Below are 13,681 nucleotides of genomic sequence, written 5' to 3'. Positions count from 1 at the left end.
AATCTGAAATAGCTAAATTTAGAAACTAAATAAGTACACTTCACCAGCATTTCAAACAAGTAGAAATTGTTGTTCATAAGTCATACATAAGTACACCTTAATACTTTACCCTTAACACATTCTTATACTCTTTAAGAGTTCAATTCTTAAAACGCAAATCTATTTCTGGGACCAAATTAGAACATACATTTGACTCTGTATAATTAAACTGAAAAATAAAAGCTTCCAGAATTTTTTTTTTTTTGAGACAGAGTCTCACTCTGTTGCCCAGGCTAGAGTGAGTGCCGTGGCGTCAGCCTAGCTCACAGCAACCTCAAACTCCTGGGCTTAAGCGATCCTACTGCCTCAGCCTCCCAAGAAGCTAGGACTATAGGCATGCGCCACCATGCCGGGCTAATTTTTTTTCCTATATATATTTTTAGTTGGCCAGATAATTTCTTTCTGTTTTTAGTAGAGACAGGGTCTCGCTCTTGCTCAGGCTGGTCTTGAACTCCTGACCTTGAGCAATCCACCTGCCTCAGCCTCTAGTGCTAGGATTACAGGCGTGAACCATGGCGCCCGGCCTAAAAGCTTCCAGAATTTTAAGGTAGAGAAAAGATGCCAACAGGTCAAATTTTAAAAGAAAAAAAAAATCTTCTTTTTAAGAAAAAAGAAGAAAGGAAGCCAATAGGTCAATGTTTAAAAGAAAAACAATCTGGAGATGGGATTCTACTGTGGAAAAAAGAAAAAGAACAAAACTTCCTTTTTAAGAAAAGTAAAAGGAAAAAATTATTTGCCACATTTAAGATTATCATTTTTATTCTACATTTTTAAACCAAGAATGTCCCATAATTTTCATGGCTATCACGTTTCAAATACGTACTCAGGGCACTTCTATTCACCCACAGGCCCTTCTCTTTCCCCCATCCCCAGGGTGAAGCAACACCCTGCACCCCCCTGAGCTGGCTGCACACTACCTTCCATTAGGTGACGAAATAGGCAGGCAGGACAGCTCCCACACCAAGGTCTTCCTCAGGCGGTGGCCTAACATCCCCTTCCCCAATACCTTCACAGTGGCATCACCCGGGGGGATGAAGCCAGATCTTCTACCTTCCCCAAACTGCACTTTCCCCTAAGTCAGTTCAAGTGCACCAACTCACTAGAAGAGACTATATGCAGATTAGGTAAGTTACAGGTACACAGTGTCATATTACTCAATTATCTTGGCATCAGATTCAAACAATGACCTAAGTTCAGTATCTTTAGTCCCTGCAATCAAGTCTCTCTTCAACCCTTTGGTCAGGGTTGAGTACTTTATTATTCAAATACCAGGTTTTATTGTTGTTGTTCTGGTTGTTGTTTTTAAGGAGTCCTTTTCAGGAGCACTCTACCCAACCCAAAATTCAAGCCCAAAGACCAACATAGCTGCCATATAGTGGTCTTTGCTCAAAAAAATGTCCTGACTACCTTTCTTTCCCAGATCATTTCAGAGTGTATGTTTAATATCTACTGGCACAGAGTTCCCTTTGATTCTTTTTCTTTTTTTCACATAATATGTATTCAATGTAAAAAAAGAAAAAAGTCAAGGATAAACAAAAACTATTTATCCTGGAAATCTACCATCCAGAAATAATCATTGACGATATTGGTACATATAACGTTATTATATTTTTCCAAATATATATTTTAAACAAAAATGGGCTGATATTGTCCATACTGTTTTGCATCCTGCTTTTTGTATTTCATAAAATATCAATAACATTTTCCTAATAAATTTTATTCTACAGTTATTTTTGGCTATTTACAGTGTCCTCAATTTCTAAAATTCTTAGGAGCTCTGAAATTTCTTCTATTTTCTTTCCTTCTTCTCCCTCTCCACACATTCTCCAATAAGAACTGCACAACTAAAAGGCAACAGCCTTCATCCAATTAATACATCCTAAACACTTTCAGAGAACTCACAATTGTGCTGTCTTCCATTTTTCATAACCATGATTTCATTTATATCTTATATTTGTTAGATGATTGTGAAAAAATAACTACACCTGGCCTAACAAGCTGCCAAGTCTATGGTGTATCTCCTCCACAATCCGTCATATGTAATTCAAAATGAAAATAACACCAAATGAAATGAGTATAAGAGTCACAAAAAGGTATGATTTTTCCCTATGAATACTACTTGTTTTTTAAAAATTGTAAAACACTAAATTGTTTAATTTTTTTCTTTTTTTTTTCTTTTTTGGTGCTTAGACTGTCTATTAAGCACTGTTCCCAGGGATTGAGAAAGTCAAAGGCTTTTGTTCTAAGAAGCAATATGAGATTGAATTCAGGTTCTAAAATCTGTACACAATCAAAATCCCATAGCTGAGTTTACATATGTTAGTCAGACACATTTAAAAAGAATATTTAAAAAGAATATTAACTATCTATTCAAAGTTGTATTATTTACATGGAATCTTTGTGGCAAATGGTTTATGCTATGTTGGAAATCATACAAAGTTTAATGAGATATTTGACATGCTTTCATTGGGTGAGTAAGTCAACGATATCACTTACATTGAGTGATTTTATGGAGGAATTTCAAGTGACTTATTTCTCAAATCTTCACATTTTATTAAGAGAGATTTGCTTCCAAAAAATTAAATGTCAGAAGTGTCAACACACTAATGATAATGATAGTAGTTAAGAGCTTGGGCTTCAGAGTCAAACTGGCTTACATCCTGACCATCACTAGCTGTGCCTCTATACTTCAGTTTCCTCCTGAAAAACATACCTTCTTCATTAAGTTATAGAGAGGATTATATGACTTAATACATAGAAAGCGCTTAGAACAGTGTATTTAGCCTTCAGTAAATATTAGCTTATATTATCATTATTCATCACTTAAATAGTATACATTTTTATAAAAGGCTCAAAACCTAACTTCCCACCTCTTTCTCCTCTTACCAATGAATATACTCTCACACAATCACAAAAATGTACATGGTTGTATTGGCTTATAATTTTCAGATAAACTGTTTTATTCCAATTTTCTTTACAAAATCAACTGGAGCTTAATACTTAACACTTTATATAACTTACCTATCCTGTTCATTAAATTGCCAGCATATTAAAAGATATTGTTTTCATATATATCCACTCACCAGTATAAATACAAACTAAACAGTACTTATATATACTAAACAGTATGAGTCTTCAGGAAATCACAATGCTTTAAAAGGAAAAAAGACAATGAAAGCTAGAATTGGAAGTAATCGTAATAGTGTTTTTAAATTTAAATATCATAGCTCACATATTTTTAATTTAAAAAAGACATCTAAATAACGTTTTTACAATTTACAAATAAAACAAACTATTTTAAACCATGCTATAAAGGTTATTCTAGACTGGAGAACTAAGTCCACTCAACCAGAACTCATGAAGCATTAGAAAGATGCAATCCATCATGAGTTTGCCTGGAGTCATTTTAAAATCCAATTAATCTAGAAATGCTACAGTACAGAGTTTTCTGACTTTTGGGGGAAAAGAATAAAAATTATCACTATAAAAATTATTTACTGTTTGTTACTAAAAGATGGAGGAAAGTGGCAGATATAATGAAGAAAACAGCAGCTGGGCTTTGGACTTTAGGGCTTCCTATTAACTTGCTTTCTTTGCATAGATGTAACAGTCTGCTTTCATTAAGTCCTAACAGAATACACTATATAATAATGAAAAAGATTTATTTTTCCACGGAACATTCCTTTGGCCCTATTAGTTTCCTGCATTGTTTGTATTTACCTGGTCAGGAATATGAGTGCCTTATCAAAAAGCCACTTTGAGAATAATAACACACAGCTCCAAAGAACTAGAGTCTAATCAATAAGTCCTCCAAAATATTAAAAAACTTAAATCCAAAGGAAAAGAGATCACCCTTTCTACATAACATCAATACCATTTACAGCAAAAAGAATAATTTTAAATGTACTTATCACATTTAATTAAAAAAAAAACCTAGGAGATGGACATGTTCATACTTTGCAGTATAGGAAACTGAGTCTCAAGAAGGTTAAGTAATATGCCCAGGCCGGGCGTGGTGGCTCACGCCTGTAATCCTAGCACTCTGGGAGGCCGAGGCAGGCAGATCATTTGAGCTCAGGAGTTCAAGACCAGCCTGAGCAAGAGCGAGACCCCGTCTCTACTAAAAATAGAAAGAAATTATAGGGGCAGCTAAAAATATATATAGAAAAATTAGTCGAGCATGGTGGCACATGCCTGTAGTTCCAGCTACTCGGGAGGCTGAGGCAGGAGGATCACTTGAGCCCAGGAGTTTGAGGTTGCTGTGAGCGAGGCTGATGCCACGGCACTCTAGCCTGGGCAACAGAGTGACACTCTGTCTCAAAAAAAAAAAAAAAAGTAATATGCCCCAAGTCATAAAGTTAGTAAGATAAAGACATAAGACTTGACTTCACAACTTTCTGACTAACCAGGTAATGATAAGGAAGCCACTGCAGGTGACCCTTCTATACCAGTGTCAGTGGCCTTAGGCACAAAGACTACAGAACCAAGATCTATCTCTCCAGTGTTCCTTCCCAGCTCTCTTCATGCCCAACACTGGAACCCAGTAAACTGGATTCAAGTTATTTTTTAACAGTTGATTACTCAAAAACGAAAACAGCTTCTTCCTAGATCTCACGTTGGATTCACAGGTGAACTCTCTCTGTGCTATCTTCTATTACTCAATTAATAAATGAACAAATATTTTCTGAAGACCCAGAAACATAATTATATCATAAATCACCTTGTTTATAAGTGCCATAAATATAGTGTGGAAGAGACCACTTGTAACTTTAGTACCTGCTCCCAGAATGCTCTTACATTATAATACTAATATAGTATTACAATACATACTAGTATAATACATTATTGCACTTATTTACATGAAGGTCACCTTTAGTCTATGAGCTTTTGATACAAAATTCTGCATATTCCCCACTCAGTAGAGGACAAAATGTAAGTGTTCACCAAATACATGTTCAAAAGAGAAATGAATCAAATGATGGTGAGCTGAAACTTAAAGAACAGGCAAGATTTAGAGAAATGGGGGAGGAAGAAAGAAGAAGAGAGGAGGAGGAGGAGGGGGAGGAGGGGAAGAGGGGAGGAGGAGGGGAGAAGGAGGAGGAGGACACTCCAACAAGGTGAATGGTAACCAGGCAGAATACTAATGGTGAAAAGGATAGGTCTGAGCAGATTCACAGGACCAAGCAGCAAAATGGTAAACTGGGGAAGACCTGGAATTCCTGACTAGGGGACTTAGGACTTTGTTTTTAAATTAGCACAGTTGTTTTTGAATTCAGAGGAAAACTTTGCTTAAATTAAGCCCTATGTGAAATCTCAATATATAAACCAGTTTTGTAAAAGCAAAGCAGTACCACTGGAAGCAAGTACAAACCTGGTTTCCACCCACTCAGTCCCCAGCTTATCCAACTTGAAAAGCCCCTAAAACCCCTCCTCACATTTTGAAAACCACTGGGTTAGAAAAAGGTTTCAAAGGACAGATACCAAATTTGCTCAAAGCATTTACCTGTGGTAACTGGGTTTGCCTAGATAGGGGAGGGAGTGTAAAGGAGGATGTGAAATATCATTTTCCCTTTTTTTAATCCTGTACCTTTTTATATTATTTGAACTTTTGTTTACATTGAACACTTTTTGTTTTTTAATTTAAGAAGTGACTGTTAGAACCGGTTTCCCTCGGCCCCAGGAACAGAGAGGCAGAGTCACCGAGGCTGCAAAAGGCAAAGGAGTTTACTGGCTAGCTCGAGCTAGGATCCAAGTCCCAGAGCACCAACGCAGTGGCCTCTCCACGAACTAGGACCCCGCCCTGGGGTAAAAATTAAGCTTTTATACTTTTCAGTAGGTTACATAGGCTGGGCACACCATCCCTCCTCCCTCAGTTCATTTGTTCCTTCAAGACTGGCTGACCATGTCAGCTCCTGATTGGTCAGTTCCATGGTCACGTTAACTCCTGATTGGTCGGCTCCAAGTCTCGGGATCCTTGGTGGTCATCGGTGTCATTTCGGGGAAGGGGAGGGCTCCCGCTGAGGAAACCGAAACTTAGGCCTATTCCAGGAAGCCTAGCCTGTCATGGAGTTACCTTTGCTCTTACAGTGATAAACAGGAGGAAACCATTGCTCTAAAGAAGTATTTTTAGTGGTTAAACTTCAAGCGGATTATGATATTTTAATAAATAATTTCCCTATAGCAGGACATTTTCTTGACTAAATTACAATGAAAATGAACATCTCTATGCATAATTCTTTCCCATATTTAGAATTATTTCCATATGATACATTTATACAAGTTAATAGTTTCATTTTAGTTTCACTGCTTAAAATAGGACTCTGTAGAACATAATATAAAATTCAATGAGTATTTTTAAAAGCCATCCTGTATTAGCAAAATTTGACTCTAGCATTCTTTGAAGATATATAAAATCTAACAAAGCTAATTAGTAAAATTTCCATATCTCAAAAATATATTAAGATAAATTTGAATCAGAACTGAAATCTCTCTACCTTTCATGAATTTTTCATAATTTCTCTTGCCACTCATCAGAACCATACACTGAAAGGATTTTTCCTTCACAGTTGGGTTTCACAATTTAATTCTGTGAAGTCATAATGCTGTGACAGTAGAATCATTCTCTTCCAACAAACTGACATCATTAAATTCTTATTTGTGAGTTCTTTAGGGTTTATGGATGTTCTATTTTTACTTCTTCTAAGAGTAAAATCTATTTTCTGTTGACTCTCCATTAAGCTCATGTGATTGATACATTTTAAACTAATTTATTCCCTTTGTCCTCAACCATCTTTCTAAAACTGCCTTTTGGTGAGTACTCAGAAAATGCCTATATGTTCATATAAAATATAAATGATTGCTGGATTGCCTCCTCCTGGAATAATCTGTGTCATTGCCCTGACTCCTTGGGAGGAGAAATTTCAAAACCAGAAACTTTATTGTTCTTTTTACTATCTCTGCTACTGTTTTAATATAACATGAGTGTTTTTGCTAAATTGCCTTTTAAAGTAAGTGAATACAGTTCTATCACTAATATGATTTCAAGCGAAAAAAAAATTCTAAGAAAAAAAAATGTTTTTCTTTGTCCAAAAGTGGGTATTACTAGAAAATGGCAAAGTCATTTCTACTACTACATAACACTTCCAATATTAAAGATATTTAGACTCTATCAGCAAAGATTTGCTTAGTCTCTATTGTGAACCAGGGGCTATGCTAGATGCCAAAGATTCAATGTGAAAGGACAGAATCAAGGTTGTAAGGTTTTAAGACCGGAGTGGAGTCCATGGGAGGGGCAGCGCAGCCAAAAGTCAAAGCACCCTCCCGGTTTCCGCACGAAATGTAAGGTTTTTTGGATTGGCCGGCACCAGAGAAAGAAAGACAAGCAGAGTTGAAAGCGATAAGTAAAGAGGCTTTATTGGGGCGCTCAAGGGTGAGGGTAACGGGTCCCAAGAGAGGGGCCCGGGCGAGACTCTCAGGTCCCTGGGGGGGGGAGGGAGAGAGAGAGAGAGAGAGAGAGAGAGAGAGAGAGAAAAGAGAGAGAGACCCGAGAAGTCACACTGCCCAGAAGTTTTGAGTGGGCTTATATGTTTTTAGGGCCAGGGGTGGGGGTTTCTTTGGTGGGAAGATTTATGGTGGGGAGACCCAGGAATTTTCTGTTGCATTTCTTTAGGGCGGGTATTGAGAAATAGGAGGGGCTGGTGGTATGTGTGGACTCTAGGAACCGAGACCCTTATCAGGGTAACCATCCAGGTGTGGTCATCCTTTAACTTAGCTGGGTCTTGCAGGCATTGTTCTTAGGAGGTCTCATGGGCTTCTTCTTTTTCCATTAGGGAGGGGAGGGATGCCCGCCACCAGCCTTACAAAGGTCTGTTCTCAGACTTTTTGGTCTTGCTGCAAAGGTACTAATACTTAGGCAAACACGGAATCTTTACAAAATGGGAGGCTCCTCCCACTGGAAGATACTTTAAAAGAAAGAGATTGGAACTGACTTTTGGAATACCTGTAATACTGGGCCAGGACTCGGAAGTTTACATTTGAGTTAAGAAAGACCAGGTACCCAGAGGGATCTTTAGAAAATATGGATCTAATCAGGCCCTGATTAAAACTTTTCAATGGCTTCCTATTTCCTCTAAGATAAATCCAAATTCTTTAATAAGGTTAACTAAATCCTGCATAAACACTCCCACATAGCCCTACAATCTAGTAAGTATCTATGTGTGACACACTCTTATTTTCTATGTCTTTTTTAAAACACACTGGTCACAACCCACTAACTTGATACCACAATCTACTAGTAGGTGCTTGCAGTTTAAAAAATACTTTAGTGTACACACTCTCACTTCTTGGCCTTTCCACATGTTCTTTGGCCCGATCCTCAGTCTTCCCTTTTACCTGGCAACTTCGTATTTTACTTATGATCTCAGCTCTTAAACATCCCTTGACTGGCCCTCTTAGATTAGTTCCCCTTCCTCTGTGTTCCCAAATTACACTTAACCAATAGTTACACTTATTGTAATTGTACTTGCACTAATTGTTTTTCTAGACTGTGAACTCCTAGAGCAAGTACCCATTCTTGTTCACCACTGAATCCCCACGGCCTATCCCAGTGCCTGCTACATAGGAGACACTCAATAAATATTTGAGGAGTAAAACAAGGAAATCGACTTGAATAATCTATATATTTAACCACACAATAAAATGATCACCCACTTTTAAGATAGTTATTTCCAAGGAAACTATATTTTCAATATGTTTTTTAGAAATGATGGCTAAGTTCCTAGGCTAGCCTACAAAACACTATTATCCACAACACACTTAAGGATGAGAGGATGGGTGCTTATTTCACTCTCTGCAATGACCAGTGATGATGGAACTCTCACTCTGTAAGTAGGAGAAAACAGGATTAAAGGAACACCTTTCTATCCCTAGTTCCTCCTACAGTAAAATAACTTATCTAAGACAGGGGTAAAGGTCAATGTTCCAGATGGCAGATAGGCTCCACCCCAGAGCATTCACTGGCTCCCTTGGACTTGCATGCCCACAAGGAAAGAAAGTTTTCCTTTCCATTTCAATTCTTATGAGGTAAGCTCCTTAGGACAGGACTTTCCCTCGGGCAAGAGAGACCTGCCTTGTTTTAGGTCCTACAGTTCTATCTGGGCAGGTAAATTAAGCACAGATCCAACTCAGCTTTACCAGAAATGGAAATCAAACTATTATTTTAATAGTATTTTAATCGCCATTTGACTTCTTGAATCTAATCTCAATTTGAACAGAATCTAGAGAGAGAAGGGGTATTATTAGCACCCTGAAAAGCTTCAGCATGAACAAGAGTAATCCCAGTTTGATTTCTGGGTCCTAGGAGAGCAGTGTGAGGCAAAAAGGAAGAGAAATCAAATGAACGAGGTTTCTTCCACTTTTCCTATTTAGACATTCTTCTTGGGCAAAAATGGCTAAATAAACTGATTCTGTCTTTATATCCTACAACTTTTCCTTCCAAACTGTTTCATTCTTGCTTTGCTTTTCTCATCTTCCAGACCCGTCATGCCATCTAAACCTCTCCACTTTCAACATCCATGCTTTTAGAAATAGGGCAAGTTTTGCCCAAACTTCCTAAATGTTCCATGATCTCATAATACTTACCTCTCCTATCCCTCCTCAAGTCAAAACTCCCATTTCCTTAGTGTAGCTGATCAAAGAGAAAGTAATCTGACTAAACCCCTTCACATTAAAATAGAATAACTGACAGTTCTAGCCATTTCCATATATATGTTTCCATAGTTGTTATTTCTATGTATTTTTAAGCTAAATAAATCTAACTACAGTAATTTCAGAGAAAAGATGAGGGATCCTGATAAGTCTACCATAAAGGGGACAGGTCACCTCTGACCATCATTTGCCAGGGGGCGTATCCCCACAGTTGTTCCCAATTTTCACTGTTCCCCACTTTCAGTCTTTCTCAATAAATGGCACTAAAAACTCCAGGGGCAGACAATGACAACATGGGAAAGCATCTGTAGTTACAGGATATTTGTATATCCAACAGGTAAGTTGGTAACAATCAATATTAGGTTGGATAGTTTATATTTTCAATGTTTGATGATAATTTTATCATCTAAAACAAAGCAAAAACACAGCCAGGTTATATGCTGAAATTATCAACCTCATTCTTCTAATAAAGGCAGTGAGGTATAAAAAGATTAAATCATGTTTACATTGTTTTATAATTTATAGGTTGAAGAGCAGGATTAGGCTGCACTTCACATACTTTTTTTTTTTTTTTCCTTTTTTTTGAGGCAGTGTCTCACTTTGTTGCCTGGGCTAGAGTGCTATGGCGTCAGCTTAGCTCACAGCAACCTCAAACTCCTGGGCTCAAGCGATCCTCCTGCCTCAGCCTCCCTGGTAGCTGGGACTACAGGCACGCACCACCATGCCTGGCTAATTTTTTCTATTTTCAGTTGTTTGGCTAATTTCTTTCTATTTTTAGTAGAGACCAGGGTCTTGCTCTTGTTCAAACTGGTCTCGAACGCCTGAGCTCAAGCGATTCACCCGCCTGCCTCGGCCTCCCAAAGTGCTAGGATTACAGGCGTGAGCCACCTCACCTGGCCCACATACTTTTTTAATCAGTTGCTTATCCATTATCTCAATTTGGAAATCCTTAATTTTATTTTCTATAAAGTTTCTGAAATTTGGCAGTATACTTTTAAATAGTGACAAAGATTCTTTGCTCGACCAAACTTAAGTCAGGGCTCCTGAACCTTTTCTGAGGCCTATCTGTGCACTTCCTTGTAAAATCTAGTTTTAGCAAAGAACCCTTCACCCTTGCTATCTGATCACCCTCAGATACCTGCTGAGGTTCCTCATCTTCCACTATCCCCCAGGTGATGTTTGATCACCCTGGCTGTCTTCCAAGAATCCTGTTAGGTTGGTTCGGACTGAATACCCATTACTCCTGATGTTTCTCCTTAGTAGTTTTCTGTCCACTGGCCCCAATCTTGTTTCTTGGCTATAAATTCCCACTTGCCCATGCTGTATTTGGAGTTGAGCCTAGTCTCTCTCTCTTCACTGCAAAATCCTATTCCGTGGTCCCTATACCTACTCCAGTGGTCTTAAATAGAGTCTTCCTTACCATGCCTTAACAAGTATCATTGAATAGTTTTTTTGCTATGAAAGACCTGATGCTAAATTTGTGTGTACTCAGAAACTAACCATGAAATAAGCATAGCAGCACTCATTCAGCTGTAAGTGGCTCTTAACTTCAGTGCCATAAAAAATATTTATTTACCCACCCACTTATGAACATAATTATAATAAAACTATACAAACTTATGAAAATAAGATTCTTCACTTTGCTGAGAAGCATATGAAATTTTGAGTAGTTTGTGCTTGCCATTTATTATTAGTTTGTTTAGTTAGCCGCCAACACAAATTATTTGTAATTAAAGTGATACTGGGACTTTTCAAACTGGGCATAGACTATATGAAAATGCCAACTATGGGTAGTCTCTTTTGACTCTGGTCAGGAACACCCCTTTTGTGGCTTTTCTCAAGATACCAGAAAATGGAAAAGGGAAGTAAGATGCCCAAGAATTAAGAGGCAGGGTATTCTGAAAGACTTACATGGCACCTATTCAACCTTTTTCCAAGTATAAGCATTACTTTTTCTGATATCAGGTTGGTTGGGGTTTTTTTAGTCAGTGTGAGTACCTCAACCTAGAATATTTTTCTATCAGTGAACACTAAAACTCAACAATAAAAAGCCAAATAACCCAATTAAAAAATGGGCAAAGGATTTCAATAGACATTTCTTCGAAGATATACAAATGACGAATAAGCACATGAAAAGATATATGCAACATCCCTAGTCATTAGGGAAATGCAAATTAAAACCAAAAACATACCACTTCACACCCACTAGATGGCTACAATAAAAAATAGCCAATAGAAAATAACAAGTGTTAGTGAGAATGTGAAGAAATCACATACACTACTTGATGGGAATGTCAAATGATGTAGCTGCTTAGAAAAGCTTGGCAGTTCCTCAAAAAATTAAACATAGAGCAATTTCACTCCTAGGTATATACCCAATTCATTGAAAACATATGTCCACAGGAAAACTTGTACACAAATGTTCACAGCAGTATTATACACAATGGCCAAAAAGTGGAAACAACCCAAATGTCCATCCACTAATGAACGGATAACAAAATGTGGTATTGTGATACACCAATACAACGGAATATTAATCAACTATTAAAAAAATAAAAGTACTGATACATGCTACAACATGAATGAACCTTGAAAACATTATGCTGTGTGTAAGATGCCAGACACAAAAAGCCACATAGCCTATGCTTCCATTTATATGAAATTTCCACAACAGGCAAACCCATAGAAACAAAAAGTAGATTACTATTTCCCAGGGGAGGGGTCAAAGGGAAATAAGGAGTCACTGCTAGAGAAACGGTATCTGGGGGATGATGATCTGGATAGTGGTGATAGTTGCAAAACTTTGGGAATATACTAAAAGCCACACTTTAGAAGGATGTTTTAAGGTATGTGATATGTATTTCAATTTTTAAAATTGCTCGTTTACAAAAAAAGATGACATATACATAACAGACATACAAATGTATATAAGTAATAAATACATATGTGTCATCTCTTTCTATAAATGTACATTTGGTCTTTTAAAATTGAGGTATATTCCATGTATATAAAAAGAAGAGAATGAAAGAACACGGGGATCAGGGCAATTGCCGAGCCCTGAAGCAGGAATCTGGGGTGTGCCGGAGCCTGCCTCGCAGCATCTCCATCCGAGCTCACCTTCCACCCATCACTCTGCCACCGCCCGCCCCCAGCGCCCGGGACCATTCGCCCGAGGCGGCCGGCTTTGCTCGCAGCGCCGGCGCAGCCTCCCCTCCGCCCGAGCTGGGGCGGGCGCGAGGGCCGGGTTCGGGCGCTGCCCGCCGGCCGGAGAGGGGCCCGGGGCGGGCACGGCGGTGGGCACCGCGGCTCAGGCGGGGCCGCGCCCACCGCCCCCGCCCTCCCGAGTCCCGCCGCCGTTCAGAGCCCGGCTCCGGCCCCACCTCCCTCCAGTACCTGGGATGCGCCCCAGCGCGGCGCCGCGGCCAAAGCCGAGACTTTCCCTCCATTATCACCTGCCCCGGAGCGCGGCAGCTGCAGCGGCCGGTGCGAGGAGAGGGGACCCCATGTCCTCAGACCGGACCGAGACACCTGGGGCGGGGGATGGAAGGGCATTCACCTAGTCCCCGGGCACCGGAGGCGGCAGCCAGCCCGCGGCTCCTTCCTGCTCGCGCGCTCCTCACACGGTCGCGGCCCCGCGCTGACAGCCCGGGCGCCGGCGCCCGCCGCCCGCTTGCTCCCCACCGCCCCGCCCCGCGCGGCCGCCACGCGCAGGCGCAGCCGCGCCGCCGCCCGAGGGGAAGCCCGGCCTGGTGATGTGGCCGCGGGGCGGCGACCGGGAGTACGGGCGCCGCGCCTCCCGGACCCTTGGCTGCGCTCTGACGGACGCCCGCCGGGAGCCGGCTGGACGACAGCTAGAGGGCAGGTTTCAGGGGAGCCTGCCCGGGAGAGAAAGGCTGTGGCCTTCTTCAGCAGCCCTCCTCTCCGCCAACCCACGCAC

At 40.0% G+C, this 13,681-nt stretch overlaps 1 protein-coding gene across 4 annotated transcripts in view; it reads right to left on the bottom strand.

Moving 5' to 3' along the window:
- The window catches only part of SLC41A2 (solute carrier family 41 member 2), a 113,040-nt gene extending 99,636 nt beyond the window's left edge, over positions 1 to 13,404 (bottom strand). For 2 of the 4 annotated variants that reach the window (XM_045553061.1, XM_045553064.1), the window contains exon 1: positions 13,301 to 13,404. The gene's annotated coding sequence lies outside the window, so the exon portion shown is untranslated. Of the gene's footprint in view, positions 1 to 956; positions 1,089 to 13,137; positions 13,153 to 13,300 lie in introns of those variants that run through there. The other 2 variants (XM_045553063.1, XM_045553062.1) reach the window with 2 other exon arrangements.
- Positions 13,405 to 13,681: the final 277 nt, after the last annotated feature.

This window comes from Lemur catta, chromosome 6 (genome assembly GCF_020740605.2).
Source record: "Lemur catta isolate mLemCat1 chromosome 6, mLemCat1.pri, whole genome shotgun sequence".
Classification (NCBI taxonomy): Eukaryota; Metazoa; Chordata; class Mammalia; order Primates; family Lemuridae; genus Lemur; species Lemur catta.
Note: the sequence above shows the minus strand (reverse complement) of the source record. Positions and strands in the feature narration are given on the sequence as shown.